Source organism: Phoenix dactylifera, unplaced genomic scaffold (genome assembly GCF_009389715.1).
Source record: "Phoenix dactylifera cultivar Barhee BC4 unplaced genomic scaffold, palm_55x_up_171113_PBpolish2nd_filt_p 000823F, whole genome shotgun sequence".
Taxonomy (NCBI): Eukaryota; Viridiplantae; Streptophyta; class Magnoliopsida; order Arecales; family Arecaceae; genus Phoenix; species Phoenix dactylifera.
The window spans coordinates 25,171-43,615 of NW_024068190.1; the positions used below are offsets into that span (position 1 = coordinate 25,171).

General features: G+C 37.7%; 1 pseudogene; it reads left to right on the plus strand.

Moving 5' to 3' along the window:
• The first annotated feature begins 6,476 nt into the window (after positions 1–6,476).
• LOC103723622 lies at positions 6,477–17,901 on the plus strand (annotated as a pseudogene).
• Positions 17,902–18,445: the final 544 nt, after the last annotated feature.

The following is an 18,445-nucleotide window of genomic DNA, read 5'->3' on the forward strand; positions in this document are numbered from 1 at the left end:
AAAACCCCAATGTGATAATGGATAATTTACCTTTCCTCAAGCATATTTCGGAGCTCTATGTAACAAACTTCATAATCTTCCATTCCAATCTCTATATATCCATTGACTACTGAGCCCATCCAATCCCCCAAGTGCTTTAGAGATAAGTGAGCCAAACTATTTCTATTTCCAAGATGGGTGAAAAGATTGGTTTAGAGGCTTCTTTATTTTCTACACCTTAAGGTGTAGGGGAGGTCAGATTGTCATATCTTTAGAGGAGATTGCCAAAACCAATGCACCAAGGAGGCAAGTACCTTTCTTACAATAATGTCCAACAAGCCTCGACCAAGCTTTCCTACACCTTTTTATCTATTCATTTGATAGCTTATTTCTGAATTCTACTAATAAAATAAAATCTAAGAAATATTTTCGAGGGTACATTTAAAATTTTATTCTCTAATATTGCCCTTAACATCCTAAGAGATGCACAAATGCAATCCAAATCATAATTCCTGCTTCAATATCACAACCTTTGTTTGTTACATCACACAAAACATGACATCTACTTTTCAGGATCAAGATATTGCTAAGCCCACTCTAGGTCAATTTCACCATCATTGAACCTATTACTCAAGAGGAGAATGTCGCTAGCAGTGGGTTGAGGAACCTATTGAATGCAACCACTAGCCTTTTTCTTATCTTCCTATAGTCCTCTTCTTTTTTTATAGGTAAATGAAACAACTATTGTCCACTACTATCATCACTGCAACTACTCCATGGCTACTATTAACACCATAGACAAATCATTGCTATGGATGTAGAGGCAATAGTAGCTACTGCTTGTAGCTATTGTGAATGTAGCTTTATCTTGTTCCTCTTCTTCCTTGACTTCCTTGATTCACTTTTCATTTTTCATTTTTTTTCTATTTTCTTTATAATTCAGCAACCTTAGCATCTTGGCTCCTACATAGTGCCAAGGTGTTAGGCAAGTATTTGACTACAACCTATAGTCTTTAAAACATTTTCCACTCAATACATAAGGAATTCGAACATGTTAGACTCTCGGCTTATAGAGTATCTCAGATATTCGAAATCATAATTTATACCAGGATTCTCAATTGAGATGGCTCATAATGCCTTTCTAACTAACATAATTTCTATTTGAGCCTGACCAACATAGTCATGGTTTATGCAATTGCCAGTTTGCCACTCACATTGTTCATGGTCATCTGAGCATGACCAACTCCTTCCAAATGGATTGAATGAATGCATTCCTCTCTACAAACTCTCTCTCTCTCTTTTTTTTCTTTTTTTTTTCTTTTTTTTTTTTTGTATATCCCTCCTAAGAATAGCATATAGAGATAGATACAATATTTGCATTTTTAAAAATTGAAATATGTTTATGATAACCTAACATATGCTCCAAACTAAGGTTACTACCCAACTAAATGAGTTTAGTAATGGAACTAATATAGTCGTTCATGCACTTGATTAAGACTAAGAACTGGAAAATCGTCTTAAACTGGGGGATTCTATGTACCAAATTTGACTGGCCATGAATTGAGATGGTTTGTCCTTCTGATTTGGTCTCACATTAGAACTAGCCTAAACCGGGTTGAATCGTTTGGTTCTGCTCAGTCACAAGTGGATCAGCCTATTTTGGGACTGAACTAAATTCTAAATTTATAAAACTCTATTCTCGGCTCTCAATTAATTCATATAGAAAGCAGAATGATTACTCCAGGAATTGATGTGTTGCTAGGATGAAATTCTTCAGCTGTAACTTAGGTAAATAAAAGCATACGTTTGACAATGCCAATTGTCTGGTAGTACTCAAGATCAAATAAAATATTTGTAGATCGTTGCAAGTTTGTATTATGTCTACAGCATCAAAGGTGCCTTGACTATATGAAGCTATTGAGATCCCATAATCTGTTGACAACAAACAAAAGGAAAAGGGCACAAACAGAATAAAAAATGATATATATTATGTGATACCCCGATCTGAACATACCTTTCGGAACAAGCTGGTGGCACATTACAAACTTCATAGGACTCTGCCCTATAAGACATACAAGCTCAACCTATTGTTGGTCCATCCATAAAAGCTAATAAGATTATTGTCATACCCCCGACCTGAGGTCACAAACCGAGGGTTGTAGCAACCGGCGTGCACTTATAGGAAACTCTCCCCATAAGTATGTAAGGCATCTCAACATAATATCATACTCAAGCGGCGGAATATTTTTAAATAATTAACGTTCAATTTTTAATTTAAATAAATAAATCAAAACTAAATGTCACACAAAACCAATGATATTCTAAAATCTTGCATCAATTCTAATAAAAATCTAGTCTAAATAAAGATGTCGAAATCTTGTCTCTAGTTGCTCTCCCATAATGAATCCCTGGATCAAACTAATTCACCGAATCTATAGAAATAGTCAAATATAGAATAATGAGCCAAACAACTTAGTAAGCAATGAATATTTTAGCTAGATAAACAAGCAATAAAATAATTAATAATATACTGAAAATAAACAAGCAAAATACATCCATTCGATACCGAATCTAAACACTGTTCAGTCAATTCAAAATTCAAATTTCGTTCATAAATCAATTTTTTTCAAACCATGGAGTTCATCTCGACATCCTTGAACTATGACCATATTAAAGTGTTACCACATGACCCCCAATAGCAGGGTATCAAAGTGCCAACATAAAACCCCCATTGATAGGTTATCGAAATGCCAATAGACATCCCCCACTAGCAGGGTATCGAAGTGCCAACGTATAATTCCCACTAGTAGGGTATCGAAGTGCCAACGTACAATCTCCAATGGCATGGTATCAAAACATAATCAGATTGTGAGTCTAAATTCATTTCCTATCAAAACTCTTTTTCTCAAAAGTATGTCAATATTCCAACTCGTAAGATATATAAAATTATATGACATCGAAATCAATCGAGCATAATCTATATCAAAACCAATACATTCGATTAACAATCATACAATATTCCCAAAAAAAAACATATATAATAATAAAATACTATGCATCAAGTTCATAAATTAAGAATATTTTGATTCATAAAATATTTATAAATTACTTATAAATATAAAAAGAGAGTTACATTACTTAGCACAATCTAACTAACAGATCCAATTAATTTCGAAAATTCTTCTCACAATCTAAGACTCCGATAGACGCTCAATTGAAATCTTCAGTGAGCGTCATAAGCCAAAATTGTTGGAAGTCAAGAAGAGAAGGAGAAGAAACTAACGGTGGTCTAGCAGCAGCGATCGGTAAAACCTATCAGCGGTAAGGTAAAGGGGGTGTATAAATTTTTAAAAAATCGTTGGAAGCTAGATTTTCTAGCTCTTGTAGAAAATCGAGATGGAGAAGGAGTCCGTCTCCTACTCCAAGTCGAACAGGGCTCTATCTTTTTTTTTTCTATCTCTTACTCTGACTCTTACATCTGGACCGGACAAATGGGCTAAGCCCAGTTCCTTATCAGTTGCGCTGGGTGTTACAACTATAGTGAAAAAGAAAAAAATATAAACTCCACATAGATATCTCATGATAAGGTTCACTATATCATTTAACTTGTCAAAATAATAAAACAAAACTAAAGTCCATCATGAAACAATAGCATCAAAATGCAACTAAAAAAAAAATCAAACTCATAATTATCAACTAAGCATATATAATCAAGAATCTGAACAAATTCATCACCACTGTGGCTCAAAAGGATGTCATATTTGTATCAAAGAGTACGCTAGAACAAATTCTAAAGCCTAGCTCACTTGATACCAAATTCATAAGTGTCTCATATCAATAGATTCTAATCTACAAGCTTCTAAAAAGCTTAAATTTGTAGTATATAATAAGTCAACTTGCCTTCCAAAGCCTTCTAAAAGAGAAATTTCTCGACTCAATTTCAAAAGATGTCTTCATCATGATCATCATAGGTGGATTTGGTTTTAAACTACTGCAATTTCATCTAGTGTTGAGCTATCCTTTTATAATATATCTTAAGTTGGTTTAATCGAAGCTCAAGCATGGAGGTTATAATCAAATATTAGTATTGGTCTTATGAAATGTAAGGGTTACAACAAGATTGTTGAATTGATTTGCATGACAAAAGTATTTGATTGATTGGGCAATATCTATATTGTTGTCAAGTTCTTTTAGATCGAGGAGTCATCTAACTCTATCAGTATAGTTGTATGAAGCTTATACATTGTCGATATCATAGCTTATGTTAGTTACGCTGCAAATGTGTACTTATCTTTTAGTGTTGAAGTTAGTTAAAGGAGTTGTATTTCTTTATGTTAGTCAGCATAAAGAGCCTTGTAACCCTAGCAACACCAAATTTTTTTTGGTACTTTATTTATCCTCTTGGCTCAAAATTTGTGAAGCACTACAATTTCTTATATGTTGTTTGCTTTAGTTTTTGCTGAACACTTTGACTACTCTTGTTTTCTTTATGATTCTCTATTTTTGTTTGATAATTTTCTATAAGCATTTCAAATAGATATTTTGGAACATGGAGGGATATACTTTAGGATTCAAAGTTTTACACTAAAAAATATTAATATTTTTGTATAATATTTAGGATAATTTAGAATATGTGAGGGTACTTTTTATTAAAAAAAAATTTCCCTCCCACACACCCATAAAACATTACACTTGCCTATAGTTTACAAGAGAATACAACCGAACTTCTAACCCATCAGTGGCATGCCATCCATCTTGCGATCGTGGCTTGCTTGAGAGTTCAATTAGCAACTACAAGATGCGCTAAAATTAAAAGCAAGACTGAGAGAATTACCGAGTGCTTGCTTAGATGGTATTATTTTTTGGTATTTGATCAAGAGACAAGCTTAATTTTAAAATGGAATTGGTTCTGTCGGAGGAGCCACCGGTCAGGACAGAGAAAGGATGGCACCTCCTGTACTTTGAGGATCCTGCACAAAGCCTCACCAGTCGATTCCGACGAGAGCCTTCCAAAGCTTAAGTTAGAGTGGATCTTAATTGATCCAAAAGTTCCTAAACGTTACCTGATGTGTACTATTTATAGTTCTTGCAAAAGTATCTAGGTGGCGGAGGAATAGCCCGTCCTCATTATGGGAGGAGATGGCATTGGCCAGGTGGCATGTAGCCAAGGCTTGCTTGAGGCATATGATTTGAGCAGTCCTTGTGGATAGCACAGCGTTGATAGGTGTGGTAGGGTATGGCTGGGGCAGCAAAGCATTGCCCTAGTTGACACGTCATAGCGTGGTCAGCAAGCGAAGCATGGTGCGGTGAAGTTCCGATATATGGTTGCCCGTGCAAGTATGGACGCGCACGTGGATGCGGCCGTGGACGAGGTCGAGGAGGCTCGGAGGCCGCAGTATATGCTTGACAAGGTCAACTTGGTAAGCGCTGAGGTCAGCCCCGCGCTTAGGCCGAGGTCAGCTCGATCTTCCTCTGGCCGAGGTCAGCTCGTCCTTCGGTAGGGTTCGAAGTCGGCCTAGCCTTTAGTTGAGGGAAACGACGTCATTATAGATACCTGCGGTCGCGGAAGCCTCTTCGGCTTTTGATTGACTATGTAGGGCGTCCTGAGCTCAAGCCCAGGACGTCATTTCCTGCAAACGATCAATGGAGTCTCTTCGGCTCTTGGTCGACACTGCAGGGTGCTCCGAGCTCGAGCTTGAAACGTCATTTCCTACAAACGGTCGACAGGGCCTCTTCGGCTCTTGGTCAACTCTGCAGGACGCCTCGAGCTCGGGCCCAAGACGTCATTACTTGCTTGGGGGACTGTTCGGCTTTGGGGTCTGTCCGACAGAAATTGGGTGGTTCCACGCTAGAGCAGGACGATCCATTTTGCCTCCCATCATGTTCCTATTTTGATCTACTCGCAAGCATGGCGATTAGATCGGATGGAGTGGTATAGCGCAGTGGGAGAGGCTTCAGATAAAGAAGCAAACAAACAAAGGAGAAGCTTGGACTCTCCTGTGCATGACTGTGTCGCCATTGGCGCCAAAAGCAGAAAAATTCCATGGACCGAGACGATTTGCATCCAGGCCCCTGTATGGCGCTATCGCCCTGTACTTAGACTCGGAACAAATAGGAATCACACTCGCCATCCATAAAGTTCAAACTTGGACGTATCGTGACGTGACGTCACGTTACAGTGAAAGACAAAATAGCGAAGGAAACCCTCAGCCGAAATAGGACGTCGTAAAAAAAGAAAAGCCGAGCTCTGCCGCCGGGAGGGGGAGCCCCTGAGGTTGAAGGTGAGGGGGAGGGCGAGAGGCGGCTACGGCGGGTGCGGGGCGGAGGTTTCTTGACCGGGAAGGAATCGCCTCTGAGGGGGCCGAGGTTGGGGTAGAAGGAATCGCTTCCTCGCTCCCGCAGCCCTCCCGGTACGGCATCGCCGGCTTTGTTGGCGGCGGCTTCGTCTCCCTCCCCTCCATCGTTTTCCCGATCTCTATCGCCATCGCTGGTATATCGTGGTTTTGATGGTGGGGAAAGGGAATAGGGGTAAGGGGGATGTAGAAGGGGAGCGCCGGCTAGGATGGGGATTCTTATAGGGGTGTAGGATATACTTCTTCATCTCCTTCCTTTCCCGGCATCGACGTCGAAAGCCCTTATCGTCTTTCTTCGCCTGTATATCCGTCCTTAGCTGCGTCCAAAATCTATAATTTCTCACGACATTCACAACAAATATCAGGACTCTACAAATTTTTCCGGTTCCTAAGTTGGCCTGGATGGCGACCAACGCGCTCCGAAGTGAGAAGAGCGTCTATCTGACCGCGCTGCGAACTGCTTTCATCTCCTTCCTTTTCCGGCATCGACGTCGAAGCCCTAACGTCTTTCTTCCCCTATATATCTTTCCTTATCGAATCATCTCTTTTTCTTGTGCAATCTCTAGTAGAAAGAAAAGAAGAAAAATTCCCCCGAAAATCTATAGGGGGAGGGAGATCGCAGATGGTCCCAAAATTGGGTTCATTTTGGTACAGCTCCGAGCGGCGGAGCAAGGAGGGGCTGCTCTCCTCGTTTCTCAAGGAGGGGGAGTGGGGGCTCGGCCTCGACTTCGATGAGGAGGAGGAGGAGAGAGGGTGCCTCCGGCGCCTCGGTGACGGGATCGCCGGGCTGTGGGGCAAGGCGCGGGAGCTGGTGGACAAGGGATGGAAGTTCGGGCGCTCGGATCCGAGGAAAGTGATTTTCGCCGCAAAGATGCGGCTTGCGCTCACTCTGACCTTGTTCATCATCTTCCTCAAGGAGGCCTCCATGGACCTTACCAAGCACGCCGTCTGGGCCATCCTCACCGTCGTCGTCGTCTTCGAATTCAGCGTAGGTATGCTTAGTGATGAATGGATGATGATGATGATGAGATTGGCCGATTTTATTGGATCTTAAATGGTCGTATTCAGTAATTTATATATATTTCGAAAAAGATTTTGAAATTAATTTAAAGTGATGTATTGGGGAGGTGATTATTTGACGTACTTGTCGAAATCAATCTGCATGGTAGGAATAATCCAAAGCCATTTTAACCAGAGCATGGGATGAAGTGGATGTAAAGGAAATAGAAGTAGCAGACTTAGATTGTGTATTGCATGTGGAAGTGAAGTTTTTCTGAATGTCATGCAGGTTCAACGCTTAGCAAAGGGTTTAATCGGGCTATAGGAACACTAACTGCTGGAGGGCTTGCTCTAGGGGTTGCAGAGTTATCCACATTGACGGGACAGTTTGAGGAACTAGTCATTATTATCTGCACCTTTATTGCTGGTGAGATCTGTGCTTGACGGCAATATACCTTATTTTGTTCTTTGTGAATTCTGAAAGACAAGTACTCATATTTGATTTTTTTTCTTCATGGCCATGCTTTTGGATGCTAGGGTTTTTTGCAAGCTTTATTAAATTCTACCCAACAATGAAGCCTTATGAATATGGCCTCCGGTGTTTCTTGGTCACTTTTGCTGTCATTATTACATTGGGATATCGGATGGGGGAATTTATTGCACGGCTGTGAGTCGACTTGTCCTTATTGTGCTTGGTGCTGGTGTTAGTTTGGGAGTTAATATTTGCATCTACCCAATCTGGGCAGGAGAGGATCTGCATAACCTGGTAGCAAAAAATTTCATGAGCGTAGCAAAGTCTTTGGAAGGTCTGGTTTTCCCTTGTCATTATTTTTTGTCAAACTAAAACATCTCTTTTCTAGGTACACAATGGTTCATCTGAACCATCCTTTGAATTGCCCACCTATTGAAATAATCATATCAAGATGAGCTATCCAATCAAGGATTCCCAACCACTTAAATTTGCCTCTAACAGATTGATACCGTTTTAGTACTGAGCTATTTGAGCTATATTTTCTCCCTCCAAATGCCCATTAAATAATTGATGTGATCCTTTAACTAGCACAGTCTTCTTGCTATAGTCAATCATAGATATCCTTAACAAATTGATCCAAAATATAACATGTATAATCTTTTTTGACAGACTTTTCTCTGCTCAGTACATTTACCACTGCAAATATTAAACTAACGTGGATCTAGAATTACCCTTGTAGCTGATTTTATATCTGTGGTTTTATCAGGCTCTGTCAATGGGTACATTCAGTGCATTGAATTTGAGAGGGTTCCTTCTAAAATTCTTACATCTCAAGCTTCTGATGATCCTTTATACAGTGGGTATAGGTCAGCTGTTGAATCAAAAAGCCAAGAGGATACTCTTGTGTGTATCTACTGAAACAATACTTTATTCATGTGCTTCTAGTTGAGTTGGATGTTGATGCGCCGTTACTTCCTTGTATCTTTACAGTTAGGCTTTGCTATGTGGGAGCCACCCCATGGTCCTTATAAGATGTTGAGATATCCCTGGAAGAACTATGTTAAAGTTGGTGGTGCACTAAGGCACTGTGTCTTCATGGTTATGGCATTGCATGGCTGCATACTTTCAGAAATTCAGGTAAAATCCTTGTATTGTTATGGTTTCTTTTGATATAATTTCTTATTTCTTATGAAGCTCATTATTTAATGTTTAATATAATTTCTTCCCTTGAGATCTGGTATTAGGGAATATTTTGTCTCCCCTCTTGTGCTTGTCAATTACCTTTGTTGCCTTTGCATAATATCATATGAGCCTGACAACTAGCAACATACCCCTGTCATGTAGCCATGAAGTGAAAATAAACCTTATAAAACCTGTCTTCCTTTTTACTAAATCAATCTAATTTGATTTCAAATGTACCTGGCATCTTAGTTGCTTTGTTTACAATTCTCTTCTGGATTTTGAATCAGCCAGTTCTAATAATAATTTGATGTTTCTTATGCTTTATATGTGTTTGTTTGGTGGCTTAGAAATGTGAACTCTCGTTTATCTATCTCAATGAAATGCCAAATTAAACATAAGTCTACTGAATTCTTAGGAAGATTATTGTATAATACTGAACTCTAGGTCGCCATTCACAGTTTGGATCCTCGAATCAGTGAAAGTTTATAGACCCCATTAATGGATATCTCTTAGCCTTCTTCTGGGTGTGTACATGTGCTTATGTTTGCCTGCCTGACATGTGCAGCGGGAGGGTGCAGTATAGTATCACATGTAGTTGAATGAAAGATACTATACAATCACTGGAAGGAGGAAACATGCCTAAGTTCCCAACCACCTCATCTTTGACAGGACATCCTGTACCACTTTTATAGATTGCTGAATTCTGTAGCTTTCCAAGATGATGATACCCAAACTCATGAACCCCTCTTCCCAAGTCTGGAGGTGTGCCATGGTCTGATAAAATCAAGCTTTACAAGAATTGCAAGTGTTTGTAATAGACATAGTGCTTCAACATTTTGATTTTAAGGTTCTGCGGTATATTCCAGGTAACAGCTATTTAGTATCCGTCGTTGTGAAATAAGGTTTCATTTGAATCTAACCAATGGGCTGGTGGAAGGGCCATTGAGCTGAACCTTTTTGTCCGGTGGTTGTGGTTGGATACATGAGCTTTGTTTTATTGGTTTGGGCCCTGTATATATTGTTCCTACTAGAACATTGAGCAGCTCGCCAGCAGATACTGCCAGCCTATTACTAGTTGTTTATATTTCTCTTGCATGATACTTCCTTTTCACGACTTCTAGCAGGTGGAAGCCTATTATCAATTTCATAGAACATAAAATGAAAGAAGCATTTATGCATATATATGGCCCTCTCTTCCTTCCCTGTTTAGCCATGTCTAATATTGGCTACCTGGTGGAGCTACAGTCGAGATTTTGATCTGATATGAGGGTTTTTTTCCTTTTGCTAATCACAATCATTCTGTGGAAGCCTTAAATAAGAACTAGAAACTTGGCTTTGGACCATGAGAAAAACTTTAGCTACCAATTCCTCTCTCTGTCCTATAGTAAATAGTACACAGAACCAGTAAACTCTAGATGCTGCTGTTTTGAGATCTGTGGTTATTGATCAGAGATCATATGTTATTGGGACCTGAAAAGTCAGAACATATTGTGAATTTGATATTTGTTGAGAAATATCTTCCAATATGGGGTTCTGTTATTCAGACGCGAACATGAGTGAATTGCGAAATATAGGAGTGGTCATGGCTCTGTCTATCTGTCTGTCTGTCTGGGGGCCAATATCCAATTTAAGCCCAAAACAATACAAAATTATGCCAATTAAGAACATTGACAATTATGACTTTGAATTCCAATAGCTAATGGATTTATTAATGGCTCTGTTAACTGCTTGTTATGGCTCATTCAGCTTTTGGATACTGGTAAAATGATGAGAGGTTAATTATCTTGTGGTCAATAATTATATATTAAAACAAAACTATTTATCTAATACTACACTGAGTTACTGATTGAGCTTGTGTAGTTTTATGAAGCATCAGTCACTTGGCCCCCTGATTTTTTTTTTCTGGAACCTTTGTAATTTGTAGAAAGGTGCATGGGACTTTACTAGTTCGGAAGTGTACATGATTTTATTGGATGTAATTTGTAGAAAAATCACATTGAAGGAACAAATTTATCTAAGCGCCATTCTAGAATCTATGCATAATAGGAGATGCTCTTTGTGTTGATCAGCATGCCCCTAGACTAACCATATTTGTGGGATGTCTATTTCAAGGCTTGCTATATGGGGTCAAATTCTGATTCAAGAAAGGGTTAAGATCTCCTGTATCAACCCTGTATCTTTTACATCCTGTAACAGTACAAGATGCAATATGGCCCTTGTATCTATTTGGGGTTCATTCAATTAGCAGATACCTTGGGGTGAATGTGTTTATACACAGTGCTCGATGCAGGGTTAGGGTGATGCAGTATAGTCGAGATTTCAAATGTTGGACAACTGAAGTTATGTTAGGTTGATCCAGCCAAACTTGGACAACTTCAGAATCCATTATAGTGAGAATAGGAAAAGCAACATCTCCATGTCTAAGCTGGTCCTGAAGTGATCCACACAAGAAAATTAGTCATTAGTAGCTATTTGACCTAAGCAAGATTCACTCTCTATGTTTTAAAGGGGTCGAACTTCTTGGATATGACACAAATGGCAGGCCAACTTGTGCTCAACCAATATTGATGCAACTAGATTTAAACCTACTTCGAGTCATACTAAAACCTTTGTTAGATTTTGATTCTTGATCATTTTTGTTTTGGGTAGTTTATGTCCTAGCATGATTCTATTGATAACCATGAGTACTTGGCATTTTAATGGGCTTTGATATCTACAAATAGACCTCCACATGCCCAATTTTAAATAAGTTATTAGATTTTCTTCCTTTTACTTGCTAGGCTGAGTGAAGTCAATAATTTATAAAACTCAGTTTGGACTGGATAGATTCTAAAGAAACAAGGTACAACCTTCTCAAGCCTTAGTGAACTTATAGTGCTAGCAAAGCTTCGATAGAATGGCTTAATCCTCACTTTTGTGTACCCTATTCCTTTAGTTGCTCTAAAGAGTAGCTATAGATTTCTTTGCTTGCCTTTTGTCATCGTTTTGCAAAAATTCACTCATGCTTTTATGGGACCAAATCAGTTTTTTGGTCCATCATTTTGCACATGCTTCAAAATATCTCTGAAAATCGCACCTGCATATGTTTTTTTTTTTATTCTAGTTTAATTTTGAGAGATTTAATCTCACCTGTGCCCCTACTAAAGGTAACTAAGGTTTATATGTGTATATTCAACTAATTGGATGATCAAAGAAGTGCTAGGCCTTGATCACTGGCATTGTAGGTTTGTCTCAATGAGAGACGTCGAATGTATTCAAATCTCGAAGTGTGCTATCATGATTAGTCATATATGAATGTTAAAGTAACATTTACATTGAATCATTCTTTTAAAAAACCATATGGTCAAACAAAAAATAACTAAACTCAAACCATAAATTTTACACTAAAATTCAGTCACAAAACTTTGAGCCTATCTTTTTTCATATAAGCTTAAAAACTACTGACAATAAAAGTATAAAACACAAGTTACTATGCAAGGTTTGAAAGGTGGAAGGGAATGGTACCACCAGCATCATACCATTTCGATTGCAAAAAGGTACTGGGGTAGATCCTGGGATTCCGAAACCTATTGGACTGGTATGTACCGATCATAGTAGTCTGTACCAACCATCTGTACTCACCTTACTTGCATAGTGGTTGCTTTTCATTCTTATTGATTCTGATGGTCTTGGTCCATATAAACTGCACCGGTATCGTACCATTTTGAGGCAAAAATAATACGGGGTTCTGTACCATATTTAAACCCTTATGACTATGTAAGTAGCATTGCCTCCACGATCATTAGGTCTAAAAGCCATTTCAAAACACCAAGATCTCTTTTATTGAGAAGGCCTAGCCTAGCTATGTCATACTCTGAAAGGGTATTTTTGTTAAAGCAACCTACATAGCTTAATAATTATATTTATTGTGTTCAAAAGAATTTTTGTTTCCGCTGCAACAATCATTTAAATATAACATATCACTTCCAAAGGTTTAATGAAATACTAAAACAACATTTTTAATAAGGAATGGGATACTATGGGAGGATGATGGTACATAATTTTAGAAAAAAAGTTCAAGCAGGTCATGTAGGATAAAATTTTCTTATAATGGTCGGTCTATACCCCCAAGGCCATTTCATCTTCTTACTAGGGATTTCAAGCATGTGCAAGGCATCTCATAAGATAAAATTGTGATAGTTCCTTCCTATTAGGAAAAACCATTTCAATACTGTTGGATGCTTTTAAATATATTTGAATGCATAGTTAATGATTTGATGAGAAAAATCACTTATACTGTGACTAGCATGTTCCACTTACAATCTTAAGTACAGATTGCTACATCATGTGAAGAAGCATAGTCGTGACTAGCATGTTCCACTTACAATCTTAAATACATATTGCTACACCATGTGAAGAAGCATAGTCTCATTTGAAATAAGTACACTGAGGAATCACGGCAAAATCATGTTCATTATCTGAGTATTTGGATCTTAACTCACAAAATAAATGCTATCTCAAGGGAACAAGTATAATTCCATTCAGAATAGAAACATCAAATTAATATTTCTACAACCAAAATCATTTCAAAACAACAAGTCAAATGAATACTTCAGAACAGAATCTAATGTTTAGCTGAATTTTTCTTCATGTTAGACAAAGATAAAACCTTGCTTAGACTTCTTGTAGTTTTACACCTTTCTACAAACTATCAACAATTTGAACAATATACTTCCATCAATAACCAACAAATCTTAAAATTTTACTACTTCATGTATTCAATTTGAATATGTGCCTCTCAAATGGATTTTACTTTAATTTGCTTATATACTTCGCCAATATCCTCATTAAATAGTTCAAAAAATTACCAACCCTATTGCTATCATACACACCATACCATGCTCAAAAACTGAGTCAAGTAGTGAACAAAGCAAAATTTTTTTAAAAAAGAAAAAAATCCATAAAATGACAAACATAGAAACAAGCTTCTGAATGTATAAAATAACAAACATAGTAACAAGGACCCAGTACAAGCTAACATGCTTGGTGAAGCAAATACAAAAACAAAACAAAATTTTTTTAACCAAATCTTAAGAGCTCATAAATTCATATATCTAAATGTGGCTAAAAGCCAAAGCTCTGACAGGCAAAGTCTTGTACCCTAGTTTCCTGATTCCAGAATAATTCATCTAGTATGGCATCAACAAATTGTACTTAGAAAAAGATGATTCATATTCACATATATGTCCATGTGTGTATATTCTAAGTACATGTTAGATTGTCACAAAGTTTGTCAATGAACGTTAATACCCAAAATTGTAGCTTCGAATCCAATCCTAGTTCTATTCATTTTGGTCCATTTATTTTGATGCAAAAAAGACTTCTTCTCACTCTTGGTTGGATTCAATTTTTTAGTCGGTTTAGATGCATAGGCTCTGTTGCATTTGATTGTTCCAATGTGGATTTTGTTGTGTCCTATTCACGTTCCAGACTAGCAAATCTCAAACATCCGACGCATGCCCCTTTGTGCTGGACTCTTTGGATTTTTTTATGTCCACAGCTGATCATAACAATGACCAGTGTTCACTCCAAGTGTATCTTGACCTTTAAAGCTCATGTACTGGTGCAATTGTCATAAGATACCTATCATTTGGTTGCAGGTACTGTTAATTCAAATTTTCTAAGAAGTTATCTAAGATTGCTCACAACTGGTATAGTGTCCGTACATCTGCTATAGGTGTTGGTTCAACATACTGAGACTTGATATGCCTCCCAACCGAGTGTTTGTTTGATACTGGCACAATATGGTACATCCGGTATGGGGCGCGATGAGATGTTCTGATAGCCACAAAAATAAAAAAGACAAGTTTTGTTGATCTTGGGTTAAATGGATTTAATGGGGGCCATTTTACATGATCTTATGGATTTCAATGCAACTTATATTTAGTTTAATTTTATGCTACATTCCAATATTCAAATGTCAATTTAAACTTTAAATTGTGCAATCACAATTGGCTAAACCAAGTATCTATACTTGGTAGCATCTGATGTGAATCAAAATTACATATGGATATGTTGTTTAGCAGTTTTTCATTTTCTTTTATTTTTTTATTTGTGAAAATCACCATGTGCATATTGTTGGGAAAAGCCATTGACGCTACTAGTTTTTTTGAATTAAAGATAATATTCACAAATCATTAAGATCATGGAAAAAACACAGCAGGCCCTCCATACTTCATTCTATCCTCCAGGATTGCAGCTTCCACAGCTGTCTCCACTCGGTCAAATGCATCTGCCTCTGTCTCTATCTCCACTGCTGGATCGAAAGAAAAGATTTCGGAGTTAAGTAAAAGAAGAAAGAGAGAATATCCATCTTGATCTACTTTTGTAATACTTCTCATCAACTGCTATTTGTGCTTGCTCTGGTGTTTATAGTCTCATATACAGATCGCGATCACGATCTCGTATAAGAAAAAAGATAGTGTGGCAAAATATGGGAACACAAACCATGAAATATAGGTGCCAGAAACCTATTTAATCCTATCCTAGGGAACCTTTGGTAATAGCTAGAGGACAGAAGGATTCAACTGTTAATGCTGTCTGTAAATAGTCTGTGTTCAACTGTCATTCTGCTATGTGCTGAAGATGGTTGTATCTTTTTTTACAGTCAAATACATGGTATTCATTTAATTATTACACAAGATCTAAAGAACTTTTTTTCTGTTAGGTATATTTGATAGAGCACCAAATTCTCAAGAATCATTTTAAATGTTTGCTAATTTTTGCCAGCAATATTTAGTAATCTTATGTCTGTCTCCAAATACTAATAATCACCACAATGGAGTTATTGTGGATACGCATTTCTAGCTAAATCCTGTGGCCATGGATGTGCAATAGATTGTCTGTTCATGGTTGTACCAATCTGGGAGCTACTATGTGCAGAAACTTCAATGAATATCTATGTCTATGAAGTTAAAATGCACTGCTTGGTCTTGTTGTCAAATGCGGAACAGAAAACTCCCTGCAACCCAATCCTCCCCATGCCCCCCCCCCCCCCCCCCCCCACCCTTCTTCCTCTCTTGAACATGCTTTTTTCTCGTATTGCCACCTGACTGTTTAAAAGTTTACGGTAGGCCCCACCAGAAAGCAGGCAAGTTTTTAGCTGTGAGCTGCAGAGGGTAGGCATGGAAGGTGCTAAAGTTTTACGTGAGCTAGGAAACAGAGTCAAGAAAATGGCAAAATTGAACCCTGGAGACATCCTCCTTGAAGTCCATGAGGCTGCTGAAGAGCTGCAAAAGAAGATAGACCGGAAATCGTACCTTCTGGTGAATTCAGAAAGCTGGGAATTTGGAAGGTGGCCTGAAGGACTTAAAGATGCCTTAGATTGTGTCAATATGGTGGAAGGTGAAAAGAAATACCTCGAAACCAAATCTCACAGCGAGACGGTGCTTAATCTTAAATCAATCCAATTGTCAAGTAGTTGGGATGCTCATAGCTCAATGAACAATGCAGTTGACTCCCTGCCAGCAAGAGAGTTCAAACAGCAGGTATCATGGCCTGCAAGGCGGTCTTTTATTTCGGATGCAATACCTAATGAAGAAGAGTTAAAAACCTACGAAAGTGCCAGTGCATTGTCATTGGCTACATTTGCTTCACTTCTGATTGAATTTGTTGCGAGACTTCAGAATCTTGTGGATGCATTTGTAGAGCTGAGCGAGAAAGCTAACTTTAAGGAAGCGATAGATGAACCAGCAGCAGAGACAACCGGTTTCTGGACCAGTATATGCAACTTTGTTGGATTAAAGAATTGAGAATCAGATAGGAGGGTGGTTTCTCTTAGCACTTTGAGGACATCTGGTTTAAATACAAGGTATTAATAAAAGTCTAATGGTTTAACCTAAAATGCATCTTCTCGTTATGTACTTGACACTGGCTTAATCGAAACAAGGTGATGCCTTGTCCTTGACTGAATAAACACTGCAGAAACGCTATTGCAGAAGAAATGGAGCAATATATTCTACTAAACACAGCTTGCATTAAAAGGTTGACAGTCACCTTTTAATTTTGGAGACCCGGTTTTTTTATGAACATAATTTTGGAGACTGGTTAATTTCTTTTTTGAGTCTGAAGCAGACTAATGGTTATATGCATTTATAAATTGGTCTAACTGTCCATTGCATAAACACTATAACATAATACAACACCAACTGTTCCCAGATGCTAAAGTGAAATGTAGTTTTCCATAGCTGTGACCTGGGTTCATATTATCAGAATGTAACTGGCCTATATTTCTGATATTGTTTTAGATGGTCATATGGTATTTTTGCTGACCACCGCACTACAGCTTAACTACCTATCAATTTATTCAACTGATTAGCATGTCTTTCTTTTCTTTCTTTTCCTGTGAAAATTCTTTATGTGTGGTCATGAACTATTGCATGACTGCTTGTTCAAAGGAAAAATGAAGGATAATTGACACCTGGTTCATCATGTTTGACTGCTATTTGATGATTAGTCCCAGTTGACTGAAAGTGTTATTGTTGCCTTTAATATTTAATTTCTGGTTATGCATACTTGTATGCAAAACAGATATATGTGTACAAGAACAAGTGTAAATGTGTGTAAACATGTTCAAGTGCATGCAAAACATTAGTGTAAATGTGTACAGGACTCAACAATAAGTGCAAAATTAAATGCCCAGTGTTTAAGAACTAAATGTGAACGGCAGTCAACTAGAGGATGGGATGTCAAGTTATCAGAAAATTAAAGGCCAACAAAAACACTTTTTGAAAGATGACAACACCCTTGTGGGTGTTGCTATAAAGCTTTGTTAGGGAAAGCATTTATTGTCAGCTGCATTAGATTGATTTAGATATTATCATATTACTCTGCCTTCTATGCTTTCTGAAGTAATAATCAACAATTTCCTAATGTAATGGAATATATTTGCAGGGTAAACAGATGATTGGCTCAAGGTTAAAGGGTCGTTCAATTGCTCTGTTGTGTGGACTCTTGTTTGATTGTTTGTTACTGATGTAACTAATGATTGTCTCTGTAGACTCCATCCCAAAGGTTCAATCCATGTTATGTTCAGAATGGCCGCACCAATGCATTGTCACAAACTATTTAATTGCACTGATTTAAATCATACGCCATCTTTTGTACTCTGTAAAGAATTTTCTGATATGATCTGTTTTCTCAGGGAACTAAATAGAGTCTATTAGTGTCGAAGTTTTCAGAAATAGGGAGCAGGAATTCAAATAATACTGTTGCTACTTTTATTTAGCTGAAAGAGCTGGGTATTTGTGAAGTTAGGCATGATGCATTAGGCCCTACATGCCCAGAGTTTTAAATAACAGTATTATAACCAACGGTTTTGGCCATCTTCCTACATTATACTATGTTATTTATCATTATAATGGTCCATTACAATATAGATAATGATCATTCTTTCCTTTTCTTTATATAAACTAGAAATTTT